Source organism: Mercenaria mercenaria, chromosome 5 (assembly GCF_021730395.1).
Source record: "Mercenaria mercenaria strain notata chromosome 5, MADL_Memer_1, whole genome shotgun sequence".
In the NCBI taxonomy this organism is placed as follows: domain Eukaryota; kingdom Metazoa; phylum Mollusca; class Bivalvia; order Venerida; family Veneridae; genus Mercenaria; species Mercenaria mercenaria.
The window spans coordinates 45151806-45166893 of record NC_069365.1 but is presented as its reverse complement, the minus strand read 5'-3'; the positions used below and the strand labels follow the sequence as shown (position 1 = coordinate 45166893).

General features: G+C 31.9%; 1 protein-coding gene across 3 annotated transcripts in view; it reads right to left on the bottom strand.

Annotated features, from left to right (window-relative positions):
* Nucleotides 1-15088, bottom strand: part of LOC123557070 (carbonic anhydrase-related protein 10-like) — a 74194-nt gene that overhangs the window by 36498 nt on the left and 22608 nt on the right. The window lies entirely within an intron of this gene.

Genomic DNA, 15088 nt, shown 5'->3' with positions numbered 1-15088 from the left:
CAATTGTCAATGTATATGCTGATTTTTGCGGACGACATTGTTTTATTCACAACAAATGCTGAGAGCTAACAAACACAACTTGATTGTATTTATCAATATTCTGATAAATGGGGTCTTAAGATAAATGTCAGAAAGACCAAAGTTTGTATTTTTGAAAAAAGAAAACAAAACCGTACATTTGAATGGTATGTTAATGGTGAGAAGTTGGATATTGTTGATCATTTTTGTTACCTGGGTGTTAATTTCACTTATACCGGAAATATGAAAATTGCTGTAAAGACTCTCTCTGACCAAGCCTTAAGGGCGTATAATAATTTGCTATCTGTTTTCAGTAGGATAAATATGGATATTAGAACAAAATTATCACTTTTTGATTCAATGGTTGCGCCTATTCTTTTGTATGCTGCTGATATTTGGGGAATATACGAATTTAAAGAAATCGACAAACTACATTTGAGATTTTGTAAACATGTCTTAGGGGTACGAAATCAAACTCCTAACTTAGCCGTCTTTGGCGAACTTGGTCGCTTTCCATTATCAGTAATTATGAAAGAGAGAGCCTTAAAATATTGGATAAAAATTATGAAAAATCAGGATATGCCTATGTATAGAATTTTTAATGAGCAATGCAATAGCCTGAATGGTGAATCATGGTCACATAAAATTAAATCTTTATTAGATAGTTTAGGATTTAGTGATATCTGGTTGAATTTCGATTCGAACTGCAACTATTATGCTATGTTTAAGCAACGGCTACGTGATCAGTATATACAAAGTTGGAAAGCGTCTATTCAAAATGTATCGAAACTTGAATATTATAGTAAATATAAACTTGAATTTTGTTATGAGAAATATTTAGATATTTTACCAAGCAATTTACTGAGAAAACAATATACAAGTTTTAGAACTGCATCACATAGCTTAGAAATCGAAGTAGGCCGGTATACTGGTATTGATAGACAAGATCGTATCTGTAAAATATGCTCTAGTCATTTTGTTGAATCTGAATACCATTTTATGCTTTGTTGCAATAAGTATTCACATATTAGACAGAAATATTGTATCAATGCAGCTTGGCCGTCTGTTAATAAATTCATATATATCATGTCCTCTACTAGCAAGAAAAGATTGATAAGAAATGCGAAATATATAAGCGAAGCTATTAAACTACGTGAACAAACTCTTGAAGATTTAACTGCTCTTTAAATTTTCATATAATGTTTAGCTGAATTTATGTTTGCACAGTATAAATGTTTTATTGAAGTGATATTTTTTGTGTATTTGTGTATATTATATAATTATGTATTTGTATGTCTTGACCATATTGAATAAACATATTGTAAATGGTCAAAGGCATTTGTAATGCCGATTTGCCAATAAATGAAATGAAATGAAATTTTCAAAAATATCTTCTATGGCGTTTCACTTAAAGGCTTTTTACTACTTTACGTAGTCAAACATCGTAAAAGTGATATTACTTCACACATTTCAGAAATAATTATGCCTGATGTATTTTTATATCGCTCCTGCTTTTCTAATTGTGCAAGCAAAGTAATTACCCTAGGCGATATTAAAAAAATCATTCAATTGACTCTTCAGAAAAAAAACATTTACCATTAACATGCATTGAGGTTTCAAGTTACTTGCACAGTCAAGAGTGTTCTGTGAATTTATAAAGAATTTATAAAGAATGAGACTTTCAAACCCTTGCAAGGACATCTAAAATTATCTGGAAAAAAACACATTTTAAATTTACGTAATCTAAACCTAATCTCAACAGTCAAGCAAATTTAATAACATTTGCTGATTTGGTCTTATTACCGTTTTGTTTGGATACTTTCGTTCATTTATGCGACGGATGTTGTTTAAATCTAAATGTGTATACTCTTGGTTTGAAATTAATTTTAAATTAGTGCACGATGTCTACTCAGCATTGTATATCTCAAATGGAACAAAACAAATCTTCTGTAACTGACATACACTTAACGATTAATGGTAAGGCGAAATCAGTCCCTCTGCCATACGGCAGTAAATGTGTTTTATTTTGACTTGATATTTTGCCTACACTGGCTTTTCAAGAAGATAAAACTAATCAAGATTCTTCGCAGAAAAAATGTATTTAATGAAGTCTGTGTAAAGCGGTTTGTACGAATTTGTAAATAAGAGGTAAATTCCAAACGAAGCTTACCAATCTTTGAGTAGTGCGATTGGACTGAAGTGGTTGCCCTGTATCCGTCAACGAAAATGACTTTTGTTTAAAATTTGTGCATTTTAAGTGTATTCAACAGCGTCATGACTAACTTATTGTTTATATATCCTTAATATGCCCATATAGCAAAATGTAAATCTACCTCACACTGATACAGACAGTTTTGTTTAAAGACATTTTTCTTTAAATACATTGCTTAATAATGCTATATTCTATAACATCCTAGTCTGTGAAAAAGTTCGAAATTTAAATATTTTTACTGTAAGGCAAACATTCCGGGTACATAAATAAGATCATGAATAGTTCGCGTAGGTACTATATTGTATAATGTTTTAAACAAATTCAGTTAAGGGCAGCAGAATCAAATCTTTAGATTCGCAGAAAATTGATGAACTTAACAGGAGGTTGTTTAATTACTACAGTAGGGTTTTCTTTAGTCGACTTTCTTAAGCAAAATAAGCAATGGCAAATTTTAAACGTAAACTGAATTTCTTTATGAATACTCTTTGAGTGGATTGATTTTCAAAACAGAAATTATTATACAAAAAAGCGTACTTCTACGTTCTGTTAATGCAATATGAGGCCATCGTTTCTCTGTTGTTATGGTTGTTCCTGTAAATTTATTACGTTACTTTATTCTGTGAACAAATTAATGGATTATTATTCATTTATCATATTATTTTATGATGTACAAAACTCAAATGTACATACAATAGTGGAACGAAAATCAATTGTAGGCAATCTCTGTACTGGCTAATCTGTAAGGAGTTGTTTTGAATAAGGTTGTAATTAATGAAATGAATGACGCCTCTCTGCATATATTCCAGTTTACATGGCTGCCAACATACATCAAAGATTTTATTCAGATTGGTGACTCGTAATATTAAAGTACTTTTACCTGAGGGAGATTTAAACATCGGGTATTTCGATATCTGACTATTCGATATAAAATCTGTGAATTTCTGACAAATAAAATGAATACAAATTTCATAATAATTTCATAAAACGTCTCATTTTGAAGCTTTTTCAGACAGGTCACATCTACAATGACACGATTTTACTGGAATAACGACTCCCCAAGAGGACTGCAAGCGCTGCATATATGGATGTGTTAAACCTTCTTTAGAGATTTTTGTGTTCTCTCTTTTATAACATCCTTGTTAGTAATCGATGAAAAAAATGTTTCAATTTGGACAAGTAAAATTGTAATAACATCAGTAAAATCCGGTTAAAATTGAGACTTAACATTTAATTAATCATTTGATTGCTTTTTGCTCTTATTGAAATCTCGATCTCTCGTATTCCCATCCATGAAATTATCCAAGCGTCTGTATATCTTCTAGATTCACTTAAAATTATTGCTTGTCGGCAAATTATTCTTATCAAGGGACTCCTACACTGGCATGTCATTACGATAATTGTTAGACATAGAATAACATCCAATTACCAAGTGTTTGTTGGATGCAAGTCTATATGGTCGTCGTGATGCAAACCTCCTTTTAAAGTATGCATAAAAATTATACTAAAATGAAAAATAACATGGATAAAATATTGAAAATAAGAAAGGAGGCATGACGTTTATTAACCTGTATTTGATTACGCATAAAATTTCTATGTATCAGTATAAAATAGTCACCGTATAATGGTTATTCGTCACCTTAACAAGAAGTTTTTCTAATTAGGTCTACAATTAAGTAGCTTGGTGCCTTCTATATTTTTTCCGATTTAAATCAGACATCAAACACCAAAACGAAACGCTATTTCTGAGCCAGTCAGACCACTGTTGAATAGCTTTGAACAGTTTCCCTGTTTCATTATTACCTGTAGTCCCAAATGCTTTAATATAACTTAGCGATGTACCGAGCTATCTGTGCTACCAGAACTTTGACTTAGTGTTGTCATTTTTTCTTAACCTTTGACATTACCAAGACAGAATTCCCTTCAAATTGATGTTAGTTGACGTGATGGTTTTGCATATGTGATTATTATTGTTATTATTATTATTATTATTATACCACATTAATACAGCACTCTTCTCATGCACATGTACAAGTTCAAAAGTGCTTTACAGAATGTATTGCACACCAATGCAGACAATTACAAATTCAACACAAATAAACAAGTGCATTTTACAGGAACAAGAAAACATGAATGTAAAACATATAGATGAAACAAAACAAGGCAAACATTATATTACTTTTTGCCGCCCAGGAACAGGCACAATCAAACCTAGTATGCTATTATGTTGTTTGATAGCGTTCTATGTCTCCACACCTTTTATTCTGCTTCAAATATTTTGTTTTACTGCATTCTTTGTTTCAAAACTATCTTCATATAGTTTTTATTACTACAATGTCTCATTACATATCACAATTCATCATTATACTTCTACTTTACCGTTCTTAAAAATGAGCTTGCAGACGTTTTAAGGAGCTGAGTTATTATTTGCTTTTGGCACAATTTGCCCACATTGTAATGTCTAGTGTCACATTATTACTAAAACTCAAAATTAAAATAAACAACAGCGTAATTATCAATTCACTGGTTTCTGATTAAGGCTTGTTTCATTTACTTCTTGTGAACATACTAGCATTAATTTAATATATGGAAAATGTAAGCTTATAATATACGAAGCATAGGAAATGTTCCAGTCCCGCATTATTATGACAGAAAAAGTTCCGCTTTGTATTTTGTCTTATAAATAATGTCAATATATCACTTTACGCTATCTAAATTTATACAGAACAATATATTTATAATTCTCGATCACGCTATATAAGAAAAACTTCCCCAGGCTATTATTCGTTCATTAGTTTCAATTACATTTCTAAAGGAGTTCATCGGTAAAAGACTTAAATTATTAGCTAAATATAGGTGATATATTTCAGAGTAACTTATTACTCAAAGAGATACATCTGTGTAACCTTTCAAATTTCTCCTGCCTGACTGTTTAATTACGATGAATAAAGATGTATATGATAAAAATAAAAGTTCGTGACTGTGAACAATATTTAATTAAAAGGAATTTCTGTACTGCTGAAAATATAATGTATACTAGATAGAGAATGACATGCATATGCATTAAATTTGTACCTCATTCTCATACTATGTAAAAACCTTGTTGTGTTTTTTCTTCTCATTTCAATGATGCATCTATTTTTGACGACACGTATGTTTAATACACTGTCTATACAGTATAACTGGTATTAGGCAGCCAGCCAATGAGCGGCACTATGTGGCTGCTTAAAGTAGGTGGCTTCGTAAGACAAACAGAATCTATTTAAACGAAAACAAGACTGATTTCTCAAAAATTATACTTTAATAGGAGTGTATAAAATTGGATTATTTGTACATGTCTGTACACAATACATGGTCATTTCCTTTTATGAGACAAGACAAGACAAGACAAGACAATTTTATTGCAACTCATTTAGGCTTAAAAGCCCATCATGACATAAATGTTACATAATACAAGACATACAGCAAACAGTGGTGTACATCACGATATAAAAGTTACTATAAAGAGTTATTTAACATGTAGACGAACGACAGAAAAGACAAAGTCACAACCATAAAACACATAAACAAAACAAAAGCGGAGAAGGCCATCTTTGACAAGTTTACAAGAGTTGTACAACTTGACATAGATCTATTTAAATCAACAAACAGAAGCATAATTAACGCCTAGATAAGTAGTTTCAAAACAGAAGCAATTAACCAAATAGACACTATATATATGGGCCGTTTAACAATACATTTAAATACAACATATAGAGAACATTCAGTTCAATCACAGCCTTGTCGAAACGAAATACAAGACCTGAAAAAACACACACATTTAACTACAGCCATAATATAAAACATAATAATATAGAGTATTACAGAGTAGACTGTCTAAGTTTAAATGCATTAAATATAAATATTCCTAAATTTTGTATTATTTTCTTATTTTCGGAGTTCCAAAGTTCTATAAATTTAAATATATTTGGTCTAATCCAGTATTTTCTTGGTATATATTGTTTTCTTAAATCATTATACAAATCACATTCTATTATAAAATGGTATTCATCTTTTAATTTTTGACAACTAATACATTTCCTTTCATCTAATGGAGTGCTAACTGGTCTTACCCATCTTCCAGCTTCTACTTGTAATTTATGAGAAGATACCCTTAAACGTGTAACAGATATACAAAATTTATTTACATTAAAATATTCAAGATACGGCTGAAATCTAAAAATTGAAATTTTCTTATACAATAAAGCTCTAGAAGAATTATTTATTCTTGAATTCCAATTTTGTATAAATTGATCATTTAATCTTTGTTTAACCATATACAAAAACATATCGACATTACCTACACCTTGATATATCCAAGCATCTACAAAACCCAGCGAACAAAGTAAATCTTAAAGTAAAGAGCACCAGTTACGTCTACCATGATTTTCAAAGTCGTTTTTCAACAATGTGTATGTAATAAAAACATATTGATTATGACCAAGTTGTAATATTTTTAACCAATATTTTACTATATTATACATGTGAATTGTTCTGTAAGATACTCGACCCCATTCGCCATATATGAAGTCATTCTGAGTTACCTTTTTAACTCCTAAAAGTTTCTTGCAAAATTTCATGTGCACCCTCTCGACGGATAAATCATTTACAAAACCCCAAACTTCGCTGCAATCGTTTAAAATAGGTGACACAAGCTTATCAAATAATTCCAATTTATGTTTTGGTGATATATAAGTAAACTTATACAAATATGTATTTAATTTGAATATTGCTTTTTGTGCTTGGCCTTTATGTATCACGCTTTTTGTCGGGTACTTAGGAAAGTGACAATACTGTATGTTTAATGAACCAGTCCAATGAGCTGAGAACTGATTACCAGAAACAAAAGACATGTAACACAACGTAAAAGTCGCATTTTATTTTGAGAAAAACACACGATAGATCTGATATACAAATGAAAAGAACAAAGAAAACTTATCGAAACAAGCAATTTAGTGACATGTACTAATATCGTCTGATGGTCCTTTGGTTATTGCAACTACATGTATTGTCGTTTTAATCTAAATATAAATTTGTAACTGTCTTAACGTTTCAATTATTTCATGATCAATTGTGTCTGTAAATTGATACAGCCAAAAGAGCGAGCATCTAATTGTCGCTTCGTCTCTCCGTCACGTCTGCCTATCTGTTCGTCTATATGTCCATTACGCTTTACTTGTCTGGAGCGTTGTACTATACGAAAAGAGCTGTGATCAATAACCATAAAGTATTTGTAAACATTTCAGAATATCTTTCGATTTATATTCCTTGTCCTGAGCAATACCCTAAACGCGCTGAAGAGATACAAGCAAAACTTGAAATATAGATAACATACGAAAAAAGGGTACTGCAATACACACGAAAGTACTGACGAGATTTCAGTTAATATGTAACTATAGATCAACATTATGCATCGAGGCGTGACTGCACTTCTAGCTCATAACAATACTGCGGTAAACGCCGAGGATAGCGGATAAGTCACGCCTCACTTATTGACGTTTAAATATAGTCGTTTGGATGTTTACATTTGAAATATATAAGAATGTTTTTTGTGTATAGGCCGAAGTTTGTAAGTTAGTTTTGAATTTCGATAAGGCTGCGACTTAAGAACATGGAAGTTGGTCCTAGGCTACAGACGGACAGACAAACAGTGCATTTAAGCAAAAACATTTGCCTGGTTTCATAAGAAGTATAAGATATTATCTCCATAACGTAAGAAATGTTTTCTTTCTGTAACTTGAATTCAACTTGTTTTCAAGCACAGGAAATCGAGTTTCAAACTAGACATATATTTAATCAGGCAGGTTTCAAAACGATCAAATGGAGAGTGTGACCAGACCTGGTGACATGATGTTTGATTCCAGAATTCAAACTCGGTATACATTTTATAAGGAAAAACTTCTGACCAAGTTTCATACAGATCCAGTAGCCGTTCTGACAAGGTTTTCCTAAGCTTGGACCAATTCTGTTTATGTTTGAGCTAAGATGACCCCGTTTCAAACAGTGCAGAATCATTCTTTAAGACAAACATTCAGACTACGATTTACTGATATTGGACTAAAGCAAATACTTAAGCATGCAACTTCTAATGTTGAATTACATTCCCTTAGATTTCATGATGGCAGATCAAATATTTTTGGAGACATATGTAACACATATTTCCTCTGACGGACAGACGAACAAAGATTCATTTATATCTCCCATCACAATAAAAGGTACGTGTATTCAGTCGCACATAATATAGTAAACTTACAAGACCCTTGAAATTTAGATCGTCCTCGCAGTTCACAGTCCACTTGCCTTAATTCGCAAATGTCTCTGATAAATAAATTGCCTTATTGAAATAACAAATCTATTCATTTGACCTCATTCCCAATGTTTTATGCCAGATATATTGTAAAAACGCAGAAACTTGTCTACGTTCCACACTCAACTGTAGTAAGATCAGAATTAAGGTTTCGATGGAGGCCTTGAGAAACAAAAATCAAACAACACCAAATCATAGAAAGAAAGAATTGTTTGACATGAAAATTGAACAGCATGTAAAACATGTATATTACTTTAAGAAACAAGTGTCAGTATACTGATATAAACATTGAATTCCGGAAAAGGGCTGCCTAAAGGGGCTCCACTTCCGGACAGTTAAACACCTTTAAAAACTCACCATTTTCAAAGAACAGTTACACATGTTCGTTTTGATGCATTTGCAATAGCGTGCGAGTGGTGAAATTTCGCATAACAAGGTGGAACACAGTTTTCAGCAATTATTTATCTTTATTTCTTTACAAATGGCATTCATTTTCAAAGGGAGACAACTGTTCCCGATTATTTCAAGTACAAATGGCATTCATTTTCAAAGGGAAACAACTTTTTCCGATTATTTTAAGTAATCTTTGAGAAAAAGTTGTCTCCCTTTGAAAATAAATGCCATTTGTAAAGAAAAAAAGATAAACAATTGCTGAAAACTATGTTCCACCTTGTTACGTGAAATTTCACCACTCGCACGCTATTGCAAATGCATCAAAACAAACATGTGTAACAGTTCTTTGAAAATGGTGAGTTTTTAAAGGCGTTTAACTGTCCGGAAGTGGAGCCCCTTTAGGCAGCCCTTTTCCGGAATTCAATGTTTATATCAGTATACTGACTCTTGTTTCGTAAAGTAATATACATGTTTTACATGCTGTTCAATTTTCATGTCAAACAACTCTTTCTTTCTATGATTTGGTGTTGTTTGATTTTTCTTTCTCAAGGCCTCCATCGAAACCTTAACCATTAATACTAAATGGGTAATAGTCTTGTAAACATTTATAATACAAATTTTCAACACTTTGGACGTAAAGACGAGTGTAGATCACCAAATGAGAAAAAAATGAGAGAAAACGGGATGCATCGCACATAATAATTATTTACTGTTCGTTAAAGCAGAAAATAAGGAACAAATATTCACAACACATTGATCTGACGGTTAACCCGAAATGACGTTTTTTTTTTGTTTTTTTTTTTAAATTAAAACCAACCAACATTTACTTATTTAGAGATATTGTCTTTAAAAATGATTTTTTTAGCCAAGACAAACTCAGTTAACTGTAATAAGCCACAGAAAGGCCTAGCAATGTTTTGATGTAATATTAGGATGCTCCGTATGATCTGATTGCTTTTCATTCAAAACTTAAGGACAGTGCTTTAATAATGTTCTATACAACACCACGCTACTTGTTACGCTCTGTGCCTAACGTATGTGGAATGAGACTTTAATTGCTAATCAGATGATGTATATCTATCTACAAAAGAACATACTGCTGCCGTCAAAAAAGCTGTTGAAACTGTCATATTATTAAAGATTCATTACGACTCAGTATTTGCAGAGATTTGAATTCTATAGAATGTTAAATTATCTAGTACGCATTTGAAATAGCCTATGTTTGGATAATTTCATTGTAACTTATTAATGTTTGCCGAGTCACTGAGATGTAAGCGTAAAATTCATATATTTAATATTTTTCAATAAAACATGTAATGAAGTCGATGCAAAAATGATTGGTGTTAAAGAAAAACATTCAAATATATATTTCAAAGAATTTAAAAAAAAAATAATGTAGATGTAAAGAATTTTGTATATAAAATACGAATTTAATTGAAAATATTTACTTAACATCAAATCTATATCGCTACTCTAGATACTTACATTGTATTCATAATTGGGATGAACTATTAAATTCCTTTCATTTACGCAATATTTGATGTAAAATGTATCCAGGTACCTTAAATCATCGGTATTACATATTTGTTGAATTGTTATACCAATTATAGCACTTTTGTTTAATTCAGGTTATAATTCACATCAAATATCTATTTAGAAATTAATTTTCTCCTAGCTGAGTTGTTTGTAAAGACGTGTCAGTACACGAATTCAGATATAGTAGACGCAATTTGACCCCGATGGTTGACCTTTGTATTATAATACATAATGAGGCACAATCTTTTATTGAAAAGGTGTGTACGCTTCATCTTTTTGCATTCATAAATTCAAATTTTACGTACATTTATCGTGATATAGATTTACTGCAGTGGTGTAAAAAACATGAGCTGCACGATAAAATGGAAATATATAAATTAGTGTACTGGAAAGTTTTAACTGATCAAATTTAAGTATATATACTTTGATAGTGCACTGTACACAAACTAATTCCATACTCTGAACAATACACGGCTTCCCTTAGTACCCCTTATTTTCTATAATGAAATAATCTATATGAATAATCAGCCTAAGGTCAACCATCGCGGTCAAGATGCGACTACTATATAATGTGCAAAACCAAGATAAACTTTGTAAATAAATAAATCTTATTTAGAATACACATTTGCAAGTTTGCAAGATTACAACGCCGTACTAGATGGCCGTTTAAATTGTATTTCAAGAACCGTACTTGTGCAACACTTTGTAAGTTCATAAATTTTGTTAGAATATCCCTTGGAAGTACGGAACGCAACTTAGCAAACGATAGCAGGCTTGGTTTGATTGGGTTTGCTTATTATATGCACTTCGTCACGCTCCTAGCATCTGCTTATCAGCAGTCTTTAAATGTTATGTTAATCTCTTTAGTTATCATTTCTGGTCCTTGGGATTATGGAGCTCATTCAATATCTCTGTAAGAGAATTCTGCGAAAGCCGGTGCAATGGAACTAGTCAATGAGGAGTGTTGCACATTTCGTTACTTTAAGGAATTGGCTCAATTAAACACCGAGTCTGCTATATTGTTTCCTTGGTTACATTCTATGCTTCTAATGTATCTTCAGGGGAGTTTTCTTTTAATTAAACGGCATTTTCGCCACAAAATTATAGAGAAGTTGTCAGTATTCTTAACAAAAATATAATCTTTTCAGCAGAAAACACAAATGCTTTTACATCAGATGAATAGAAAGCTAAATTTTGATTATACAATGTAATTCGATATTTATAAATAAAGTCAATGATCTTCAGTCGAGTAATGGCGAATTAAGTAGAATCGTATCAAAAGGATATTGGATTGTATGTTCAAATGAATAATTCATTTGGTGCCTATTCCCTTGAAGCTATCCATGTGTCTTTGCTAATTTTAGTTTCACTTCTGATTATTTCTTGTTGGCAAATAATCCTCGCCCAGAGACCCCTTTACTGGAATGTCATTAGTATTATTGTTTGACATAGTCTCAAAGCCAATTATCAAGTGATTGTATCCAATCCACAACTCTAATAACAAGAGTATCTAATGACTTGTATAATTTCATGATGAGCCGTTTACCAATACAGAGCCAAACTGTATCCATTTCGCAAGTTGATCAATACCTGATCAATTGTTAATTTACCATTAAATGACAAGCTTAACTCAAATATCGAAGCTTCAGGTCTGTCATAGAAAAAAGTCATTGTTCTCTGATTATAGCAAAATAAAAAACAAATGCAAACGCATTACAATTGCTTTAACTCGTTTGATGTAATGCAAGTTAACAAAGGTAACTTTAATTGATGTTTAAAGTCATGCATACGTATTGATTACTTGCCCATCGTACTAAGTGAACGGACAATCCCGATATTTTTTTTTCGTTTTTGTCGATGTCCTTAAACCGGAACATAGCAGTGTAATTCGTTCTAGTGAAGAATATTGACAAAGCATATCCTTTGAACAGGACATTCTTTTATGTTTATCCAAATTGCATTTGTTTTTAAGGCTAATGTTTAATACGGCCTTATTTTTCAAATATATTTTGTTCTTATTTTCGTTCAAATAGTACTACCTTTCTGTGCGTAATTATTTTACTTAACACAAATTTATAAAATGTTTCGTTTTTCATCAATAAGTATTGATTGATCTTAAATTTTCTTCTCTGTACATGGACCAACGTTAGATGTCTATTGTAAAGGTATGCAGGTTTTTACTTCATACCCAAGTAAACGTGATCTGGGTACAAGAACTACACTGCATATTTACGCCAGAACCATGGCCTTTCGGGGGCGAATTATAAACGTAAATTCACTTGCCACTCAAAAATACGTTTTGCTTAAAACTTCTCTGTGGGAGTAGAAGGGGGATTTCTACGTTGCCATCTCGACCTTTAAATAATGACTAGAGGAGGCATGTCATTGTGTAAAAAATAAAAAATTATACAAACTAAACATCCTTAAAAATATAAAATGTCACAAAACTGATTCCATACTTTTCTATTAAAAAGGAATTTTTAATTAAATGCCTTAACTGAAGTATCCTCCTTACATCTTACGATAATACCTATTAAAACTTAAAATCCATATCTGAATTCTCTCAAAGACTTATAAAGCACATTTCCTGGAAACATTTAAAACGTTAACACTTGACCTCGGTCTTTATACCTAAACCAAGTTGTAATATCAGTTTCTATATACAAATACACACAGTAACACTGCATTATTAATGAATTACATCTAGGAATATCCACAAACATGTAATCGACGTCTATCTTACTGAGTTCATAAGAGAAAGAAACAGTTAAAAATCCCATCGACATGGTAAGTAACAGCACTAAAGTTCCTATTTTATCTGCTATTAAACAGAATTACACAAAGATGAAAAGTTGTAGCCTTTGAAATGTGTTGGCCTTTTGTACAATGAAATTCAAGCTTTTGCATCGAGAACTGCGTACGTTGGTGTTGCATGGATATTATCTAATGAATGCCATTTCAGTATATACACCAACCTGTTTGGCTTCCACGAATGTATATATATGTATGGAGTAAAATATCATATTGGCAAGGGGCTGGCAAAACACTTATATATGGATTATATAATAAAATTTTATTATGTATTTCAAACAATAACAAAACCGCCTCGGTAGCCTAGTGGTAGAGCGTCCGCTTCGAGTGCGGGAGGTTGTGGGTTCGATCCCCAGCCGCGTCATACCAGAGACGTAAAAAATGGTACTAGCAGCTTCCTCGCTTGGCGGTCAGCTTAAGGGGATAGTGCTAGGACTGGTCAGCCCGGTGTCAGTATAATGTGACTGGGTGGGATATCATGCCACGTGTCTACGGCATGCTATTCCAGTGAGACAGCACTATAAAGTTGGGCATTGTGCTCACTGCTACAAGTAGACTGTCACAAATTGACATACGGGCCTTATTTTATCTGTATTGTAAATGCAGGTATTGCATCATCTTTTTGTAAATTTTTGAGTTATTGAGGTAAATGTCAGATTTCACGCATGAAATACCTCTAATGTTTTTCTGTATTTCATAACTTAAATTTCCATGTAAATTTCATTAAATTCTGTTCAGTAATAAGAAAGTTGATATTTTATAAACTTCAGTAATTTATGTTTTTATCCCCAAAACCACTATAATGGGCCTCAAATTGTCAATGTAAATCCGCGCCAAAGTAGTTAGATTCCCCGGCTATATCGTGAATCCCGTGGAAACACAAATAGTCGGAGTCCACGGCTTAGCCGTGAATCCCATGAAATTTAGTATTTGGCGGGACATTACCCTTTAAATAGACTGGACTAGATATGCCTTGCGCACACCACCTTACGACATTATAGACGAATCTATGTCTGAATTATTTTCTTGCTAGAAATTTATGCTCGATCGAGGTAAGAAATTTATTTGTTAGATTTTTGTATGATTTTTGCATTACGATTTTTATTTGGTAAATTTTTGTTCATTCTACAGAATTCTGTAACATTTACGTTTCGGCATATGATTTTGGCCAGTTTCGGTATGTCAGGATAATTTATTAAATTTTTCAGACTTTTGTAAATTATTTGGAAAGAGGAATCTAAAATGTTTCGTTTATATAAGATGTAAAATTTGTAACATGATATTTATAAAGTACTTTGTTTCAAAAACTTATGTCAAACATTTTTGTTAATTATGGAACGCCATTACTGTATTGTTATGTATAAATCTATATGGCAAGTCTAGTACCATGTATGTAATATATTATTGTAATTTGTAACTGTGTGCCAGTCTATAGCACATCTAATTAATGTCCGTTGTAGTGTATGGCATTAGATATTATATGGATGCCAACTCTCATATAACGTTTGATTTACATTGAATTTTGTTAATTTGTAGTTGTAAATAATAGCTGCAGTTTATCATGTCCGTATCTATAATGTTTCATCATATACTTTTCATATCATTTCATACTTTAACTTTAGTCTTTTAAGTTAGTAATCTTTGTAATATGGAAGTAATAAGTGACGTATTTTAATCATGTGACGTTTGAACTTAGTAGCACATATATTTTGTATAAGTAGCGCGTATTATTTATGGGAGCCTACGGAGGTATGGTGTACCCAAAGGAGCAGTTT